Source organism: Polyodon spathula, chromosome 6, assembly GCF_017654505.1.
Source record: "Polyodon spathula isolate WHYD16114869_AA chromosome 6, ASM1765450v1, whole genome shotgun sequence".
NCBI classification, from domain to species: Eukaryota; Metazoa; Chordata; class Actinopteri; order Acipenseriformes; family Polyodontidae; genus Polyodon; species Polyodon spathula.
This window is the reverse complement of record NC_054539.1, coordinates 73,331,959-73,353,412: the sequence shown is the minus strand read 5'-3', so window position 1 is coordinate 73,353,412 and position 21,454 is coordinate 73,331,959. Positions and strand designations below refer to the sequence as shown.

At 39.3% G+C, this 21,454-nt stretch overlaps 1 protein-coding gene across 3 annotated transcripts in view; it reads left to right on the top strand.

Moving 5' to 3' along the window:
• Positions 1-21,454, top strand: part of ankrd6b (ankyrin repeat domain 6b) — a 46,459-nt gene that overhangs the window by 1,773 nt on the left and 23,232 nt on the right. Inside the window, exon 1 of one of the 3 annotated variants that reach the window (XM_041253693.1) lies at positions 9,401-9,486. The exons of the other annotated variants lie outside the window; for them this stretch is intronic. The gene's annotated coding sequence lies outside the window, so the exon portion shown is untranslated. Of the gene's footprint in view, positions 1-9,400; positions 9,487-21,454 lie in introns of those variants that run through there. 3 annotated transcript variants of the gene reach the window in all.

Below are 21,454 nucleotides of genomic sequence, written 5' to 3'. Positions count from 1 at the left end.
AAGTGACTGCCGATATGTCATTGTAAAGTCAGTGTTTAAACAAAAAGAAATTCTAGCAGAGCTGTTTATAGACCACGGACCTGCCAGCAATAGTAACACAATGGATTTGAAGCATTGTCAATATGATAACATACAGGTTCTGCCGCAAGGAAACACTAGTATGTGGCCCCTGGTCATTTCAATAGTGATTCTAAACACTGGGAGTTGTGAAACCCCAGACTGAGTGCTCTTTATTACAGTTCCAGCATTCATGGATATTTATTTTATTAGGTGTGCACCTGTAATTTCTTCCCCCTGAAACAGTGATTTTGTTTTAGGTGGAGACATTGCTGCGTGCTAAAATGATCTCAATATCATTAGTGCTATTCAATGGATTTGGCCAATGCTGATAATGTTAAACGGTTTGTCAAGTACCAGGAAAGAGAAATCTGTGCTTGACACTAATTGCATTTGACTCCTGAGACATTGAGAACCTCAGGGTAGCCAGCCAGCAGGTGTGTTTGTGTGGGAGATGGCTACTGGAAACCAGCTCTCTGAGCCTTTAGTCTACACTGTTAATATCCTCTCCCTGGAACCTCACATTCTGCAGCACTGCTTCTGTGAGACATGCATAATTCCTTTCCTGCAGGGTTGAAGATGTGCACCACAGTGCTGTCTCAGTCATTGCTTTGTCATTGTCAGGTTCAGTGAAACACAAGTGTCAAGTGCTCTAGTCCTTTTTAACTCTTTGATGCATGCAGTGAAAGGCAGTGTATTTACAATCAAGCAGCCCTTTAACTGTATAACAGAGCGTGTGTGGGTTCAGTTTTATTTTGATTCGCCATAAATATTTTCCCAAAATGTTTTCCCCTCAAGTGAATTGGGCCATCACGTTTGTGTTGTCTGTCCATAACTCCCATTGGCTCGATGCCCTGAAATGAGCAGGTGAGACTGAGGAGATCCTTGGGTTAAATGACATACCTTGTCATATTCATGGGCTGAAGGAAACAGTACTGAATCACACATGATCTGCATTCATTTCACTGATATCAGAGGGTGTTTATTAGAACCAGAGATGAGGCACCCACCCTGCTCTGTGCTGTAGATGTGAAATTCATTCGGGCTACAAAGGGGCAGGGAGAGATTCCATTTCAGCGCATTGAAACTACTTCAACCTGTTTCACAGGCCACATACACTCTATAAATGTGTCCAGTGTTGGATAATCTGCAAAATACAGTACAGATTGGCCCAGTTTTTGCCTGAATTTTGTGTAAAATCTTTATCATCCCAGTTTTGTATCTGTGTGTTAAGCAGGTTAACAGCACAGTAATCTATTAGGGGGTGTTAGCACCATTCAGAAATAAAATAAACAATCTGATGGAATATTTGTTTAATACCTGTAATTCTGATTGTGTGTATCACATGTGTGTAAAGGTAATAGCTGATCTATTTTTTCTAATCTAAACCCATAAAGAACTGATTCTCAGAGCACTGGAAAGCACTGCAGATAGTCTTGCTTAACTTTGCATGTGAAATTAATAAACCAAGAGATAAAGTTTAAAAATGCTTTTTTTTTATTCCTGTTGAAATTCTGCACCATTTCCAAATTGCCTGTACAAAAAAAAAAATCTGTCACCTTCTGAATCCCCTTTGATGTCTGCTGTGAGTAAAGTATGTTTGTCTGTGTCACCCATCAGATGTGCTTAGATTGGCTTCTCGTCACACTTGTTTAGTGGTTACATGATGACATACATCTACACGAGTCAAAGTTGAGAAGTGCCAACAAAGTGCCATCTAATCAGATTGATTTTCATATGAAATGCAAACATTGAAAATAAAAAAACAGCTTGGCAGAGCTATATCTACGCTGATAACAAATCAAAAGGGCTCACTGAAACGAGGAAACAGAAGGTACATTTTAATGATGTGAGGATGCAGCTTTAAACTTGGAGGGAATGGGACTGGGGTGGTTAATCAAGTGAACTACTTACCAGTACTGCTGAACTAGAAAACTTCTTCACTGCGTTCAAATTAAATACAGGAGTAAACGCTTAGAACATCTTGCTCATTGTTCTTTAAAATGAAATTAGATTTTTCTTTGTTCCCCTTGTGGTGAGTAGGAATACCACCCATATTCTGGTGATGAGGTCACATTAGACCTGTCTGTATAATACCATTTCCAGGCCCTTCTGGTTCCTGTTTTTGGGTGTGTGTGTGTGTGTGTGTGTGTGTGTGTGTATCAAATAGCATGTGCAGCTGCCCACCCCAGCCACCCCCATTATAACTGAAATGCAGAGCTCCCTCACTATAACGCGGGTCTCGGGGGACACCCAATATGAGCGTTGTAACCGAAGAGCGTTATAAATGGGGGGGGGGGGGGGCTGCGGGACATAACACACATCAGACCAAAATACAAAATAAAACAACTCCTTCCTCTCTATAATGCACATATAGTGAAGCAAAGATTTAACTCTTCAAGAATTAACCATGCATGAAGCACCATGTAATCAACGCTGTATTTTTTACAAAAAAAAGGCAATATTCCCACTCGTGGATCATTTTAATTAGCAGTTTAAACTATAAATAGCCTGGCTAAATGGCAGGCGGGAGTCCAGTTCGAAGCGATAGACAAGCAAAGCAAGTGCGAGAAGGAGAGCGGGTCGGGCGAGGGGAAGAGGGGATGGGCTCGCCCCAGGTTCAGCTGCCGGAGCGGGGCTGAAGCGTCTTGTCTCCCGGAGAAAGCTGCAGCTCCTGTCCGGAGAAAGCTGCAGCTCCTCTCGCAGCAAAAAAGTAAACACATTAGGAAAGATGACCACATAATAGGCCTGATATTTATTTACTTATATAACAAATGCTGAGTAAGATGTCTGTGTTATAAAGTGCCAGCGCAGCTTTTCTTCAGATACTGTATCTAAAGGGAGAGACAGAAACAGAAGTTACACCGAGAAGTTGTTTACAGTTTGAACAACACCGGTATTGTATTTACTGTAGAAATAGTGCATGAATTATTAGTATAGGGAATTGGAGGACATGCTGTAGGGGCATTATATCCGAGGCACGTTATAACCGAGAGTCTTATAGCGAGGGAGCACTGTATATATGTATTTCACTCTCTCGTACATAAAGCTGTAATTTACTGGTACCACTCTATACTTAGAGCAAGCTGTTTCCTAGAGATCCACATGCCTCCCTCTCCATTAGCACACATGATAGGCCTGATTGGATGGCATTTCACTTAAAAAAAAATTGAAAAACCTGCTGTTCGCCCTCCAGCCTCAATCATTTGTTTTGAATGACTCAGACCGGTATGCAGGGGTGAGGCAGGAGGGTTAAGGTTCATGTTTGAATCCCACAGGAAATCGTTAGTGCATGCTTTATAGAAACGTTAACATTACAAAACAAAATAATTTATTGTTCAAATCTTCAGTATTTTCTATTTGCTGATCTGTTATGAATGATATTTCATTAGGAAATATGATACCTGCCACTGCTGCTGCCCTGCTGTTGTCACTGTTGCCTGGAGAACCCACATGACTATCTGTTGGCTGTTATTCCACTGCATTTTTGTGTGCAACATAGCAGAAATACTTTACAATACAAAATAAAATAAAACTTCAAGTCCCTTGTGGTTAAAGTATTGCTATCAGCTGTCCTTCCCAAGTTCTTTCTTTGTTTTTGATGCTTAAACTGCTATGGGTTTTTCAATTGGGAACATAGACCTGCAGAGATTACAGCTGAACTGGGAGGTGCTGTGTCTGGAACTGCAGCCATGCAGCAGAACAAAACCAGTCGTAGAAACCTAAGCAGAATGAATGATTTGTCATTAATAAACTGTACAGAGGCAGACATGGCCTCAGCTTTCGCTACCCTTGTTCCAGGTGCAGTGCAGCACTCAGTATATTATTCTACCCCCTCTCTGTCAATATTTAAAACAACCCTCCTTCACTATGAAACTGTGATGGAGAGGATCAGGGAACTTTGTAACACTTTTTAAACAGCTGCCTCTCATCCTCTGCCATCTGCATTTTTACCTCAACCCTAAATCATAAGCTTTAGGTTTAAATGGTAGCTTTTACTGCTGCCTGTTGACCGAGATTTGAACTCTGGGCATGTTTCATCAGGTTTAACCCGCTCAAACGACACTGCTTTTTTTAGGTCTCACGGTTTAGCAGCACATTCTTCCTTGTCTGTCATTTGCTTAAACATTTATTAACATCTGTTCACTGCCAAAAACTCCACGGCCATTTGAAATCATAAAGTAACCAGTCGTTATGGTATTTAATCATGAACAGCAATCTTGTGCGCTAGACCTGCATGCAACAGTCACACTTCAACGATCAACCACAGCTTAGCCATCATAACCCTTTCTAACAGTTCTAATGTTTCAAATGGTAAAAATATTGCTTATTGACAATTAAAAGCTTCCTAAACTCCAGGTGCTCGGTGACCTGAGCCCAGATATTTATTTTCCAGCAGACAGTGCATTGCACAAGTGATTAATGTGCCTTGCATGCATACAGTATGGCATCCTTGACATGTATTCTGTAATGAAAGCATCATCACTCTGTTGCAACTCAGCTCTTAGTCACAATTGTCAAGGCAGCAGATCTGACAGAGGCCTCCGCTGGTAAATCCTCGATATCCATAACTGCAGGCACAGTATAACAAGTTCGGGGCTATTCTAGAGAACAGGCTTCACCCCAACAGGAACTCTTTCACTATTGAAACACTCCACATTAAGTAATGCATCTCCCTTGGACACCAAAACTAGGTCAGTTTAACAAAATTCTCGCCTTTTCTTTTAATCTATTCAGGAATATTATTACACAAGAGCTTAAAACCATCTACCTGAATCAGCACTGCATGTGTTTGATTGTCAAAAAACCTAAACTTACAAATTTCATAGTCATTTTTCTTTTCATTGGAACCCTAACCCTCAACACCACCTTACACCATCAACACACAGTGAATCACAAATGAAATTCTAGTTTTTGACTTTTAATCACAATAGGTTATTGAATACGCTTTATCATTTGAATTTCCAAATCCAAATTATTATTAGAATTTTTTTTTTACTGTGTTTGCCGTTTTGCAAGAAAAAATGAATTCATGCTTAAAAAGAAACCCGCTTCTGAAATGCCTCCACACTGCAGCCCACTGACAGTTCCCAGTCGAGAGGACTGAATGTCAACGGGTCGTTTCTGTTCCTGCTCATTTCAGCCACATAGTCTAAGCATCTGTGTGACAGAGACAGAATGATTCTTGGTGATAAATCTCCCTCCCGAACTGTGAGGGCGCTGTGCAAAGGGAACAGAGAGCCCTGGAATGGATGGCCAGACAATTTATTCCCACGGTTAGGGAAGTCAGCCAGCTAGAAAGGAGGCGGAGCTACAGTACACTAAATCATTGACCCAGAAGGGAAACAATGATTGACGGTACAAAAGGGGCCGTAGCGAAGTGATCTGTTCCTTTGAATGGGTAATGCTGAACTGGAAGGAAACCCTGTATTGTTATCGTGAGTGTTTTGTTTGTCGTGTCTAGAAATTGCTTGTTTGTTGTTATCAGACGGCTAACACCATCCGGAGCTGTCGCCAAAGGCCAGCACCAAACCCGAACAACACTGCACCACTGTTCACGATTAACTGTATTTACACCATGAGCACAATAGCATACACTGTGGACTTATGTTTGTGTTTTGTGTTACGTGTGGGTGTTTAGGGGACTATTATTATTTTGGGACCAACCCGTGGATTAAAACAGAGCAATACACGCCACTGTATTGCCTGTCAGCATTGTTATTTACTGTGTTTTGTCATCAGACTTTGGAAATATAAAAATAAAACACCATTGCACCTGGATTATCGTTTTGGGTCTCTGTTTATTAATCACCGGGGCACTCCTGCACCTTCACACTGTTAAACACTTTGCCTTAATCGGATATTACAAAGCGACTGAACCCGGGACACAAGGGCGCAGCCTGGGACACTTCTCTGGCCTCGCCGGGTGCCTGTCCAGTCCAGTTAGGGTTACTGAAGGGAAAGGAGATGAACTCTCCCCAGTTCAGCCAACATCGTCAACTTGGCCCAAGCAGGATCGGCACAGCGCTGGCATGACTCCCACCGCCCTCCGAGTGGCAGTGCTTTTACTAGGTGGGCTTCTAGAGTCCTGGTGTAATGTTATAATGTGACGTATTGCAGTGAATCTAAAATAAATGATTACTTGCACCGTGGCATAGGGTTGCCATTTGGTCTTGACAGCTGGAGAGGCAGAAGTTTACCAGTACTGTACCTAGGGTTGCCTCTTGGCCAGTTTTCCCAGGATTGTCCTGGTTTTGAGGAAGGTGTCCTGGGATTTCAATATGCCTTCCCGGGACACTAAAAGGTCATGTGTTTTGTAGTCTTATGCTTCCACATCCATGTAGATTACTATAGCAACACCAAAATGCCATATAAAGACACAGCATTACTGCAATAGATGCACATATTAATTGACAATACTGTATTAGTGATATTATAAATGTTACTTTTTGGATGAATATAGGATTTCTAAAGAGGGTTTAAACTTTGAACAACCCTGCTTCTGATCTCACATGTCCTGTTTATTTGTACCTCAGAGGTGGTAACACCACCTTTTTTGCTTGAGATAAATCCAAATATTTGACTAGAATCTGACATACAGTAATACACTTATGCAATGCAATTTTAGCTGCTTTAATCAGTCATTTAATATAAATAGTCCCTAAACTAAACTACCATTATCTAAAGCCTTATTAAACCTACTTTAGTAAATTATTGTTATTTTCTTTGCATTTACATTCAGTGTACTGTGCCTGTAAGGAAAGCAGTCTGCTTTTACTGGCAGGGGAGATTAGATTAACAGTAGTTAATGTAATGTTTTCCTCACTCTAGAGGGGCTTCCTTTTCTGACAGTTGTTGGCCACAGCAGTCATAGTTCTAATGTTGTTTTCTTAACAATTTCTTTCTGTTTGCGAAGTACAATAGAGTTGATGCCGACGATCGTCAGAGGAAGCCTTTCAATAAGAAACATGGCTTTGGTGTCCTTAACTAGGCAATGTACCAGTGCAACATCTGGGGCTGCACGCTAGCTGGGTCTGAGTGAAAGCAACACTTTTCATTACAGGTTTCAGTGGCACCTCATTACATCTCAATGAGTCTCTACTATGTGGTGGTGTTGGGAGTCACCCAAGCCTTTGGCTGGGAACAGCTACTGCACTTGCGTTTCTGAATCACGTGTGACATACGCGTGCATTGTTATTTTAGGCACTTGGACACTCTTAAATCTTTCAAATAAAAATTTTACAGCACATGTTCAATCAAGCAGTATTTACATATAATAGTGGTGCATGTTTTATTAAGGACATCCAGCTGTAAAAACCAAATAAGTAATGTTTATTATAGGTGTTGGGAAATGTCAGCACTATGAATGCTGGTAGTCTTGCTGACTTCCAGAGCGCCAGGTCTGTCTGATACAATATTTTGCCATTTTGGATGTTTGATGTCAGCTACTGAATGCATCATCTGAATGTGTATTCTGCTGGTATATTTTCCTCCTTTACAGGAAATGTGTAATCTGATTGGGAAAGGGCTGGAGCAGATGTGCATTGTGATATAATGACATAGAAGACAGGTTTAAATCCCTGTAGGGTTCTTATGTAATCCAGCATTGGGAGGATGTCAGTGTGTGATGTGTTATCTGAAAGAGATAAGGGACACAGACATTGTTAGAATGGCTGGGAATAAGAAAGTGTCATTTGTCGTTAGTATCATATATTGTAGAACACATCTCTTTTCCATAACGCTGCCACAGTTAATAATTAATCACTGGTAATACATTGCTCAGTTAAATGTGAATGGGGAAATGTGGAGGCATTGTCTAAATACGTTGTTCTACCAGTACAGTAACCTGGCCTTCAGAATGCCAATGGAAACAAAACGCTAAACCACGTAACATTTCTGATGTTAAAATACAATAAAGTAGTCGGTTTCATTTTGATGAACATTTATTAAGCTTAGGTATTGTTAATACAAAACTGACTAAATAAAAAAAAGGTAAATAAACCTAGTTTAAAATAGTTTAAATCAGGCCCTAAAAAAACAAACATTAAAAAAAACAAACATTCAGGCAATGAAAAGAATTAGGCAAAAACTGTGACTGTTCACAGCTACTGTAGCCTCATTCCATTGTGAAAGCAGTTCTCTTCACCACAGAAAATGTTTTTTATTTGCTGTTTCTGAGTGCATTTCCTTTGTGTAATTGCTTAGCAGAATGTATATATTTATAACACTTAGTTGGAAACACTGCAAGGCTTCTTGCTCTCATTTTAGTTGGTAAATGAGAGCAAGTCATTTGGTATTCCAAACTATACAAACCAAACAGCAATTGTGCATATGGGGCTTCTGAAAAGAGGATAGTATTTCTCTTCCTCTTCAGTGGAGAAGAGGACTTCTAGTAGAAACATGCGCATCATTACATTTTACAAAGTTGCTTTAATTATCTCTAAAAATGACCACTATTGTTTTTTTAGTTGTGGATGAAAAACTACAATGTCAGGTATGACAAACCAGGCCATTGATACACTAGTAGGTAAACAACTGAATAAAACAAGTGTCTGATTGCTTTGGGAAATTAGGAGTAAACAAAACACAACACTTATTTACTCAAAATATACACTTCTATGAACTTTGAATGGATGTATGACAAATAAACAAAGAAGAAAAGGGTTAGGATTTAATTAGTATTCAGAGTAGACTGTGTCAGGCAGTAGATGACAGTAAAGGATTCCTAAGTTGTGCTGCTAGAGCGGAATGTAAACATTCCCAAGACACTTTGCCAAGCACTTTGTTTTAACCTCACTCTTGCTATTTCATATCAACAGAACTTGATAGATGAGACAGAGAGACAGGACAGGCTTGATAGAGGAGACAGAGAGACAGGGCAGGCTTGATAGAGGAGACAGAGAGACAGGGCAGGCTTGATAGAGGAGACAGAGAGACAGGGCAGGCTTGATAGAGGAGACAGAGAGACAGGGCAGGCTTGATAGAGGAGACAGAGAGACAGGGCAGGCTTGATAGAGGAGACAGAGAGACAGGACAGGACAGGCTTGATAGAGGAGACAGGACAGGCTTGGCCAGGGAGCTGCTTCTGGTCATTCATTCATTATTGTGACTGTCCCTGGTGAAGCGGTATTGACATGTAAATTTCATTCATTATTGTGAATGTCCCTGGTGAAGCGGTATTGACATGTAAATTGGAGCGCCTGTTTCTCTCAGTGTGAGTGCTCGGGGGCTGTTTACTCCAGCTCTCTCTCTCTCTCTCTCTCTCTCTCTCTCTCTCTCTCTCTCTCTCTCTCTCTCTCTCTCTCTCTCTCTGTGCGTTGCCAATCACTTTATACTGAGCTCTCAGACACACAGTTGTTCAGGCTTCCTGCAGTACTACAGGCTCCAAGGATATAGTCTCCACCACAGAACGTTGTGGATTCTTTTGTTGTAAGTACAGTAGGACTGGAATATTTTCTCTGCTGGGGTGTGTGTGTGCTCTGTGTTGAATTTGATGTGATGGGTGTTGTAAAGTATACCTAGTTTCACAGGGATATATCCCTCAACCAATTGTCATTATATGACAGTTTGCAGTGGAACTCTAAGGTTAGTTCCAGGGGACAGGTAAATACTGTAGTGTGTGTAAAAGTTTGTCTCTGGAGAAAAAGCCCTCATTAAATCCAGTGTAGCTTTATTGCATTCATTCATGCTGTGAGTCTGAAAACCATGGAAAGCGATTAACAAGAAAATCACAGCAAAATTGTTGTTGCTGTGCAATTCTGCATGTAAAATTATTCAAATGTTTTCCACCCATACTTCAATAGTATTGGGACATGGTCTATATGTTGAGTATGCAGTTACAGGACTGTACAGTTATCTAGGGGACAGTACTTCATTGAAAAACCTTCATCGAACGAATGAAGATTTGGATACTGGAATGCATAACCTGCATTTCTATTGCTCATTTTGTAGATACGATTTCAAAGTTACAAACAAGTAGAAGCTTTTTTACAGTATTTGGTGCTACTGTAGACATTTTGGCAGATGTTGCAGTAACTTAAAAGCGCAATGCGCAATTACCAGGAAAGTATAATTACCTTGGTAAGAGGAAATAATAAGCATGAAATCCCCTTAAGGTCAGTAAAAACTCCAACTCAAAGAAAACAAATCCCTTTTCCTGTAATGAGTGAAGATTCAGTTTGATCACAGACTCACAGTTAACTGTAGAATGACCCATGTGAACAGCCTTGAACAACTTTAGTGAAAGCACTTGCTGTTTTTGGTTCTGTGGTATATAGGTGTCCAGTCATTTGTGCTGATAATGGCAGTTCTTCTTTCACACATAAACAGATACCAGTAACAGATCTCAATTTGAACTGAATCTTCCTTAAAGGGGGTCCAGTGTGTAGCAGCATGATGGTGCTGTTTATAATGCTGATCTGTCTATACTCCTTGTGCTTCAGTGTACCACACATGTATTGTCGAAAGTCATTATGTCTTCTGTAGATGCATAAGCCTACTGCTCTCAAGAATTTTGTGAATTCCTGTGGGAACACATTCATGAGTTGGGGAGAAAAGACTCATAGCAGATAGCAGGTGAATTAAGGGATGTGGTAGACCTCAATGGACTAACGGCTCAAAGCTGCTTATTAAATATGTCATGAAGAATCCGATCAACTAAGAAAACCCTTTTTGAGAAAAGAAAGAACCTGATCGAGTATGTAACGTGTGCCTCTGTACAGTTTCCTCTGTAGTGCACTGTACAGCAGCATTCCAAGGCTGCTCCAGACTGCTGGTTTACTTTTGCAGCTGGGATATTTTTTCTAAAAACATTGCTTCAGAATTTGGTATGAACACTTCTGGCTTACTTCTCTTAACAGAAAAGAAAAGAAAATGTCAATAAAAACTAAAATGGCAAAAACAAACGCTGTCAATATTACAATTTAGCAGCAAAACCTGGGATGGAGGGAAAAACTTCAACAGCTCTTAGATTGAACTTTTTTGCATTTGTATCAGTTTTAGTGTAGTATTATAGCTAAACTAAACAATGCCATTTTGTACATTTCACTGTCACGGCTTCAAGGGATTCAAACTGCTGTTTTATTGCCCTGCTGATTGCAGGGAGCACTAAAACGTTTTATTGCTTGAAAGCAATTAACCCTTCAAAATAATCTATAGGATTTGGTGTGATTAGGCACGTCAACCTGTTCTGCTACCACTAAGAGTTTAAGAGAAGTGTTTTCACAAACATATAACGTTGTATTCTCAGCCTCTTTTCAAGGGAACAAACCCAAGCAGTCTGTGTTCAGTCTAACTGGATTATCTCCTCACATCTGCCAGTTTGCATTCATTATTCCACTAGAGCTTTGCAATGGGTGGCTTACACAGGGGCCCAGTCCTGATTCCTCAATTCTTTTTTACAACATTATGCTCCCAATTTGGAGCGCAGCCAAGCATGAAGCATTCCTGTTAATTAGGCTGCTAAGGAAGCATAGGCAATGAAAACCCCTTTTCACTGCTGAAATACAAGGGCCCAGCCTATTCCAAGATTCTGCACTGTAAAATGAGGTTATCCATTAAAAAGTATGTACAAAACATAACAGGACTCTTGAAATTGTATTGAAATTCATATGAATTGTCAGCCTTTATTAATGTAAGCTTATATTTCAAGAGATTACCTAACATCAAGACCCTTATAAAAGTTTTCCACATTTCTTTTTTTGCAGTTTTGCTCTGATGTTTCCCATGGTTATAATATGCCTTTCCCATAGTTTACCCTGGTTTGCCATGTTATTTAATATGCTTGTCTATGCGGACCATGCTTTCACTTTGCCATGCTTTTACTAAGGGGGTCTCCTCAGCCCGCACTGGGGCACTTTAATACTCTAGTGGAACTGGTGGATCTGCTTTTTTATTTTTCATTTAATTTTCCTGACCCATAATTTGGTTTCTGACACATCTGGTAAAGTGTAATAAACAGTGCGCTGAAAACAGTAATGAAGCAAAAAAAAAATGTATTTAATTCAAGGAATAAAAAAATAAACACAGAGGCATTGAACCAAAATAATGTATTTCAGCTTTCCATCTACCAAATTGTGATTGCATGTCACGTTGGGGTCTTGGTGTCCCATTTGAAGCCCAGCTCAATTACTTGCCAGGAAAGCAAATTAATTCAAGGGTGTTCTACATAAATATTTATGTCTTCTTTTATACAAAAGGACCAGCTAATTCACTGGGGCTTGCAACACAAGCAGCCGACATTTCGGACTAGTGTAAAAGCAACCCTATGAAAGGATTAAGAAGTGCATTGGGCAGCTGTATGGAGAGCAGTGTGTGGAAGGACTCAATGATGGGATGAAGGAACAGTTCCCTTGATTGTGGTACAAGCTGATTCTGGTGAGGTCTTTGTTGCTGATTGCTTCAGGGCCATCAAACCAGAAAAGGAGCATTCCCAAAGATTGTCAAGCTTTTATCAGTGTTGTCAAAGCAGTGCAATTTACATTAGCACGAGTATTTATTCTTTCTAGCAATGTTTAATATAGTGCATTATTGCATTCGTCATTGCCAGGATAGGGTAAGTGGATCCAAGCAGTCAGGTTCAATTATTCTAGCAATTTGAGAGTCAAGTTTTGCCAATATTCTGTGTAAAATTTTACTTTAGATTGGTTTTTCTGTACAGTTTTATATATTTATAAATGTCACCTACTATACTTTGCAGTACACTTCCATAAGGGTAGCTTCTCTTTAGTCTGCATACGTTGAGCTTTGTCCTCTGCTTTGTCTGTGTATGGATCACGACTTTGACGATTGGAAATGTGATTAATGCATGCACAGTACCAGCCACCTTGCTCCTACACAGAGAGTAAAAGAGTCTTGGTATGAAGCTCTCTCAGTGATTAGGTCAGCCAGGGTGTCTTCGGCTCACCGTGCACCAGCGACCCGTGTAGACTGGCCGGGCGCCTGCGGGCTTGCCTGTAAGCTGCCCAGAGCTGTGTTGTCCTCCAGACCGATAATGGGACCCCTCGGCTGGACTCAAAACTTTTCACGTCGGCCGACTGCCGTGTGCGAATGTTTCCTGACAGTGCAGGGGTGGTAGCAGTGAGCTGAGCCTAGAATTGGACATTTCAAATTGGGAGAAAAAACAGGGTAAAATCAATTGGCAACTACTACATTTATTTAAAAAAAAAAAATAATAATAATAATAAAATAAAAATCAAGCCTTTCTTTTCAGCAGAAACCTTGCGATCAGAAAACTGCAGGCTGCAGCAGCTCAACTTGGATTCTGTGCTCCGAGTCACAAGATTAATCATGTGTTACTTTCATTTTAGATTAAAAACAACTTTTATTTTTACAGTTTTGTATGTATATAAACCTGTTTACACACTAGTTTCTTTTGAAGTCCTTATTTTATTACAGTTTTTCATTTTTTGAAGTAGTGATTTAAGTGTGGTAAGTTAGAAAAATAAACCCTTTTATATTTAATTGTTCATTTAAATACAGTGTTTCGGCCGTGCAGATGTTTGATATGATGTGCTTGAATAAAATTTTGAGTTGTATCCGATAGTTTGTCTTTCATTTTAATATTGAGGTTGTTTAAAATGTATCTGTCATAATGACTGCCGTCGGCAGTTGTAGGTATCAGTATAACTACAGCTGTTCCAGTGTTAAAGTTGTCCATAAATGTTCATTTTGTGTGCGTGTGTGTTTTGTACGGCCTTTCTGCTGGAGATTACGTGAGATTAAGTAAGAGGGACTGCATCTTGAAATCTTGCTGAAATCTCGTGAGCCACAAGCATGATTCCCGCTCTGGTTTACATGGGTTTTTACAACTATTTTTATCGTGAGAAAGAGATTGACCCTGCCCTTAAAGTCGCGCTGCCAAAAGGGCGTCCTTTTGCTGTTTCACTATGTATCCGTGTAACAGCGTCACACAGTCATGACCGTCGAGTCGATTTTCTCGTGCATGTAAACCAAGCCAATGTTTTAAGACAGTTTTGTCAGCATTATTATTAATCTTTCTGTTTATTACAGTGATACTCTGTGAATCTTTCTGAATTCATGTGTTTCTTTAGGCTTGTTTTCACTGCGGTTGTGCTGCTGCATGATGTCTTCTGGATCCCAGACATACTGCTAGGATTCATTAAAAAAAACAGCTGTCATGGAGATAGATTCTGGCACAGAGAAGTTATCCATGTGTTTGTGGAAGTTTGATGCTTTATACCATTCTACTATAAGATTTATAACAGGTGCTTCTTATCTTACTCATCACTGCAATCTTTATATTATGATTGAATGGCCCTCATTGCACACTAGGCGATTGGATCATTGGCTTAGGTTAGTTTACAGAACCCTGACTGGGAAAACCCCACTATATCTGTGCAATCTATGATGGTTCTCTGCTTCAGTTTTCAATTTAAGATCAGTGCAATTCATTTCAGTTTGCGGCTGCTTATTACTGGAATGAATTTCAAATCAAATTAAAACTACAGAGTTTTGTGTTGATGTTTTTAATCGGAATCTGAATTCACTATTGTGTGATGCATCTGTATGTATTTGTTAATGTGTTATTTATTTGTTTATTTATTTATTCTATGTTGTATTTGTTTGATTTGTGCTGCTCTGATGTTTGCCTCTTGACCACATTGTTGTTGTAAATGAGAATTTGTTCTCAATCTTCTTACCTGGTAAAATAAAGGTTAACTGAAAATGAAAGTATCTTATGCCATGTTTCCATCTGAACCACAAAACCAGTTTGTAAAACTATAATCTTATTCCAGCTGGCTCTGCCACCGGTTCCATCTGCACTCCAGACGTTACAGAAAGGTCTTTGTATAATGTTTTGTATAATTGCCTTTCATACATGAATTCACCAGATGATCATTAGGTTGCTCATTGCGAGTGACTGCGCCTGGGCCAGAGCAGATTCTCTGGATTTCAACTCCTGCTGTCACGAGCCCCAGGTCATATTGCATTCATATTGATCTGCTGCCAGTGGAAACAAACAAAATCCATATCAAATCATGTTCAATCATATCCAGCTCCCTCCTTCAAAAGCTGGAAATATCTCGTTCTGCCAGGACAAATGGTACATCATGTGCAGATGCTTCCAATAACCAATGAAGAGATAATGAGATGGTTGCTGGTGCTGGGTATATAGTATGAAGGCTGGGACACCAGATTGCCTCTTCAGTGTCTTACCCAGACACAGTATAAAGAGGGACATACTGGGTTTAATTTGGTAAAGATAGGTGGTCCAATGCACGGGGGTCACTGTGTCTGCCCCCGGACCTCTCATCAAGGCAGCCAAACAATGTGCCTGCTGCGACACCCGGCTTACTAGGGTACCCTGCTTGTGTGTAACAGGTGTGATCGCGAGATAACAGTTGAGGTCCATTGACAGGACAGCAGAACGGGGAATTGGTTTCTGGTTAATGCATTCACAGCTGGACGGCAGTTCTTCGCGTATGCTAATATGCCTTCATTCACTAGGATATTTGATTTGTCATCTGAAAAATAAAAAAAAAAAAAACCTGTTCCCTTATTTGCGCTGTCCAGAATTGATTATTGTAGTTTACAGTGGATTTTGAAATCCCATTGGCTTCCTGTGGAATCATCCTCTCTATGATCTATAAGGTGTTCTCTATATATTGTGGTGTATTTTGGTGGCCTGCTGCAGCAGGTATTTGCCAGCTATAGTCTGCAGAGCCTGGTTTGCTCTGGGGCTAAGTATCTGGTTATAAACCTTTGGTGTTGGTCTGTTTAGCATCTAGCACACTGTGGCTTGTTTGGTCAGTGTAATTGCTTATTTTGATTGCCTGACAAGAAATTATCATTGGAAGCTGGTGGTGGCTTTGGCACCATAAGTTATTGGTGTTGCCAAATAACAAAACTAATCTGCTTGTATCACAAAATCCTCTGCAGTTGTGTTCGTTTCAGTGGCTAGCCTTCAAGCGTCGGTTTCTGTATTTCTGCAGCAGTGCATGATAATAATGAGCTGTTGAAGAGGTTGTCTCTGTGCGGTCTCAGAACATTGTTAAAACAGGCAGTAAAAACAATAATAGCCTTACCCACGGGCATGCCTAGAACAATACAGTACAGTTTATCTGCAAAGTCTTGACTTTATTCAAAGGTGATTTTGTATTTGTATTTTCGCTCTTGTGAGTGTGTTGCAACATAGGAATAAACCCCAACCCCCAAGCCAAATCTAGGTTAAAATAAATGTTTATTAGGTCAGTCAGACTAGGTTAAACATACAGTTTTTCAATAGAGTAAATAATAAATACAGTTCATGATTCATCTTACTTCAACAACCTTTATCTTTTATTTTGCTCATTATCGAACCGGCTTTCTAAAGCTTGTGGTTAAGTAACAGCTTTTTTTCTGTGTTTTCTGTATATCAGTTTGTAAAGAGCAGTTCTCTTTTTTGGAACAGTCTTGGTAAAGCAATCTTTTTATGCACCGCAATTAGCAAATCCAGACCTGCTGCGCATTGCTCAAAGTTCAATCAGATCAACTGCAGTAACAGGCAAAGACTGGCACACTGACAGCTGTTAGGCCACGATATGTGCGTATATTTCATTGCTAAAGCCTGTGAGATATGATTGTGTCAACTTCCAGACCAATTTGATCTGGCATGAGGTAGGAGCCACGTTGCCGGGTTGTTTGTTTGCAGTGTTGTAGTTCATTCAGTACATGACAGGGCTTGTAGTATTTCCCCTAATTTGCTTATAATTCTAGTGCCAAGATCAAGGTCAAAACGAGTTTAGATACTGGCTCGTTATGTGTTTGCTGAGATTCAGTTGTAAACAAACAGATAAGACAAAACTTGACGTTAAAACTCAAATCCTGAGACGTCGCTGGTTCGAGTCTGGGCTATTCCATGGACGGAAGTTCCCAGGGGGCAGCACTCAATTAGCCGAGCGACACCCGGGGCTGGGGAGGGTTTATGGCCAGGGTGTCCTCGGCTCACTGCGCACCATCAACCCCTGTAGTCCGTCCTCCAACGCTGCAGCTCCGAAGTGGCTGCGTGGCGAGTCTGCAGTGTGAAAAGAAGCGGTCGGCTGATGGCACACGCTTCGGAGGACAGTGTATGATCGTCTTTGCCCCTCCCAAGTCAGCAGAGGGGTGGTAAATTGGGAGAAAATAATAAAAAAAAAGAATTGGCGACTGCTAAATTATAAAAAAATAAAATAAAATAGAAAGTCCCACACCATGCCTGACAAGCTGGAGTGCAGGGTGAGGATTCAGGACAGGTTTCCATAGATGCTGTCTCCCTTATTTATCTGATTATGCCAGTCAATACTAGTAGTCTGAGCAGCCTGCTAAGTCTTGGGGTTAACCCTTTATTCCCTGACCAATATTGTTGTCAACAACAGAATGTGTTCAGTCTGCACCCTGTACTGCACCCAGCTTTGTACAAACCTGTGACTGAATGCAATAGAAAGGTACCAGTGTGTACATCATTTCTGATCCAGGAATGCAGTTCCAAGTGACCAGGTTAATAATTACATCAAAGTTGACCTACATGGCAGTGTTAAACAAGTCTCTCAATACAAGTCCGTCAGTGCTTCTGAGAGTACTCTTTTCAGGAGAGACTTTTCGATGGCTTGAAAGTACAAATCAGTGTTTAATAGATAACCTGAATGATGAATAATGTTGCGATGTCACATTGTTTGCATACTGATTTTCAATAATAATGATTATAATAATAATAATGATAATCTGAGTCTGAAATGGTGCTTGCAGAATGTAAACACTAAAGCTTTATTTATTTTTACACATACATATTACTTTTGAGTTTGGCTATTTTCTGTCTAATTTTTGTATTATTATTTATGTTTACTGAGTTTCTTGAGATGTAACATTTTTGTTGTTCCTTTGGGTCAAAAAATAAGAATGTGTCACGCATGTGAAGAAAAAAAGTCATACTTTAAAATCCATATATGGCTTTTCAGAATACTGTAAATACGCATGCCTTTAATGTCTACATGTTTTTTTTGTTTTTTTTTCGCTAGTGGTTCGATTGAGAAACAAAATAATTATGATCCTGTGCATATATGAGCTGTTTTTTAATTTTTTTTATTTCACCCCCTGATTTATATCTCTTTTATATTACCGATGCATCTTACCTTAATAACTAAGTGTATTTAAAATGTTTTTAGACCTTTCATTTATTTCAGGTGTGATCCACATGACCAGTCTCACTCGTCAATATCGTTTTTCTGTTTCTTAGGAGACGCTGTGCCTTACAGTCTCTTCATTAAGATTTACAGTATGCAGCTCAGAAAGGATTGGTGTAGGCTGTTATCATAGTGTGTGGGAATTAAACACATACAGTATCTTATGTGTGGGTGTTGATGAGGATTAAAGTCTTAAACATAATTGAAAATGCAGCATAGTAATTATTTTGTGTGTTGATGGCAGTTCAGTCTTCGGTCAGCTTCGTAAGTGACTGTCTACAAATACAGTATGTTTGCTTTTAGAGTTTTGCTAATTAGTTATGCCATTATCTCAACTCTGCAAGTTAAATCCAATTTACAGTTCAGAAGCCTTCAAAGTCTAACTTGTTTTTTTGTTTGCTCTTCAAATTTAGAGTTAATCCCAATCGGTTATAGCAGTTTTATACCTGGTTTCACAGGCCTCAATTAACACTAGTCTTGGACTACTTTACATTGTGGACAAATGTTTTGACAAAAGTTGCTAAAATGTTACTGTTGTGCAGCAGACTCTTACAGAGTGTATTCCTGTATAAGAGATACAAGAAAATTAGTTTAACAAGCACATGTCCTAGTCTATTGTATACTAACTCATTTCTTAAACCTTGCAGCAGGAGTAGTAACATAACATAGCATTTAGATAATGCTTTCAGGCTGGCTGCAATGCAATGTTTATACCATTTTTCTTTCAAGTATTTCTGATCCTGTGCCAAAATGTGCATATGCCAGAGGTTTGTTAAATGGAACAGTGGTAAGAAAGCAGATGATTTAATACAAAAGTGTCAAGAAATACAAAAAAAGCAATTAATAGTAACTTGTTTAATTAGTCAGCACAAGGCAGCTGTAGCAACACACTTCATCTGGTTGATGTTTAGAGTTACAGTGCAGTGAAGTCTCAGAGGAAAGGTGAGTTGCACTCATAACATTCAGCTGGAGCACTAACAGATCAGATATCCTTCATTAATCTATTAAGTGGACCTGCTATAAAACAAATGAAAACATGGAAATTGAAGGCCTGTATTTTCAAGTGTTTTTTTTAAAAACTGATTTAGACCACCAAAAATATTGTGTTAAAAAAGACAATAAAATAATGTCACTTTTGACTTGTATCAAGCTTATAAAAACTATTTTGCCACCTACGGTTGTTTTAATAATAATAATAATAATAATAATAATAATAATAATAAGTATATAATTTAGTGCCATGAAGACTTGTTTGACCATTTTTATTTCATACTGACACCTCTGATCACAATATATTATGTATTGAAATGTATTTTACCTTCAGGTAAAGCCACAAATTCCTGGTGATAGTACTATACAATTAAAAGAGCGGAATCTGGAGTGAGCCACAAAACTAGAAGAAGAACTTGATGACTGTTCCAGAATTGCTGGGGATGCTTCTGTTTCAAGTGGTTGAAGTTGAAATGCCCTAAACCAATTTAATTCAGTCATCTAGGCCTCTGTTTCAAGTCATGGGACTCCTCTTGTGCCAGAGCTGACAGAAGACATTCTGAACATATGGAATGGAAGACAATGAACTCCAGAGAGGTCAGATATCATTCTGAATATATGGAATGGAAGACCATGAACTATAACTACAGTGCATGTAGGTGCAGATTCTCTACCATAAATGGAATGATTTAAAAGGGAACTTTTATAAGGCAGTGCACATAAACCAGAACAGTGTTTCCTATTCGCTCTGATAACCCTAGTGTCATCTTTTTAAGTGTATTAAGTCATCTAGTAGTGTGAATTAAGTCATGTTTTAATGGGTTAACTTAAAGCACTGTTCTAGAAATGGATGGTGTACTAGCATCCCAAAAGTGCCAACTTATTGCTTTATTGTGTACTGTTTGTACTTCCGCTCCAGCCTTCTTTTTTATGCTTACTGTGAAACAGGAGTCCTGAGCAGACTGTACTGTATGCACAGTGTACACAACAAACTAAAACACCTCTTTGAAATGTTTGTTAAAGAATACTAGTTTCTTTTGAGTGTTTTGGATGGATGGTGGACACTGAAGATGCACACTGCCATGAATGAGAATGACTGCTCCTGTACATGCATTACAACAGTAAACTTCAGCCATACAGCACTGTGTGTAGTATCGGAAACACTAGGAACATGTTACAGCTATAGTATACGATCCCTTAAGATGAAAACATCACAATGCAGTGGGCGTGGTCATTTCATGGTCCATTACTACATAACACTCATAATATGTACTTTGTTTAAACAGCAGATAGAATTAGGGATGTGCAGTATATCTAGGCATGAATGATTTGGTAATCAGATCTCACTTCAAAGGCTTGAGTTTAGGCTATGTTGTATTGTTATGTAATGCAGGAAATAGCAGCAGGGTTGTAGTTCAGATATTTTACAGGGATATTGTTCAGTACGGCGTTGTTTTTTTTTTGTTTTTTTTTTACAAAGGTCGTAGGGCTGTCTCTTCTGTTTAGAAACAATATAGCGCTGCAACAGTGGAATCACCAAAAAAGAATGCAGTGTCTTATCTAGTTAGAAACCACTATTTCAATAAGATTATTCTCTTGCTAATCCAGAGTGATCTAAAATCTTTGTTTTGTGCAGTGTATTGCGGGGTCGCAAGAGGTTATAGGTGGAGTGAGTCTCCATAGCAAAAAGCACTCAACAACACAGCAAAAACAAGTTTACCTTTGACCACATTTATATTATGATATTATTTTAGGAGCTCCTCTTCATTGGAGTGCCATGATACTACAGCAGCGGTGGCTTTTCAGAGGGATTAAAAGCACATTCCTGTGATTAGTGTGGCAGGCTTTTAATGTTGTATTAATATATTTCTGGTATATATTTATCAAATACTTTCCTGGAGCAGTAATCTGCAGTGTAATCACTTTGGTGTTTTAACCTTTTTGTTTTGGATTTATAATTTCCATTATTTTCAGGTGGTAACCAGGTCAATTTTCTAGGCATCAGCCTTTTGTTACAGCTAACTTTTTGAGGTACTATAGTAAAACAATTAATATTTGCTGTTTTTCTTTAGAATACGAGACCCAGTTACTTTGTAGGGATCTCTTCTTCTAATATTGATATAGTGGAAGCAGGAGTATGTAAGTACACACACACACACAACCACGCCACACTTTGCTGTTTTGCATGTATCTGGAAAAGCTTGTCCAATTTTGAAATAAAGAGTAAACTCTTTTTTTTTTCATCTCTA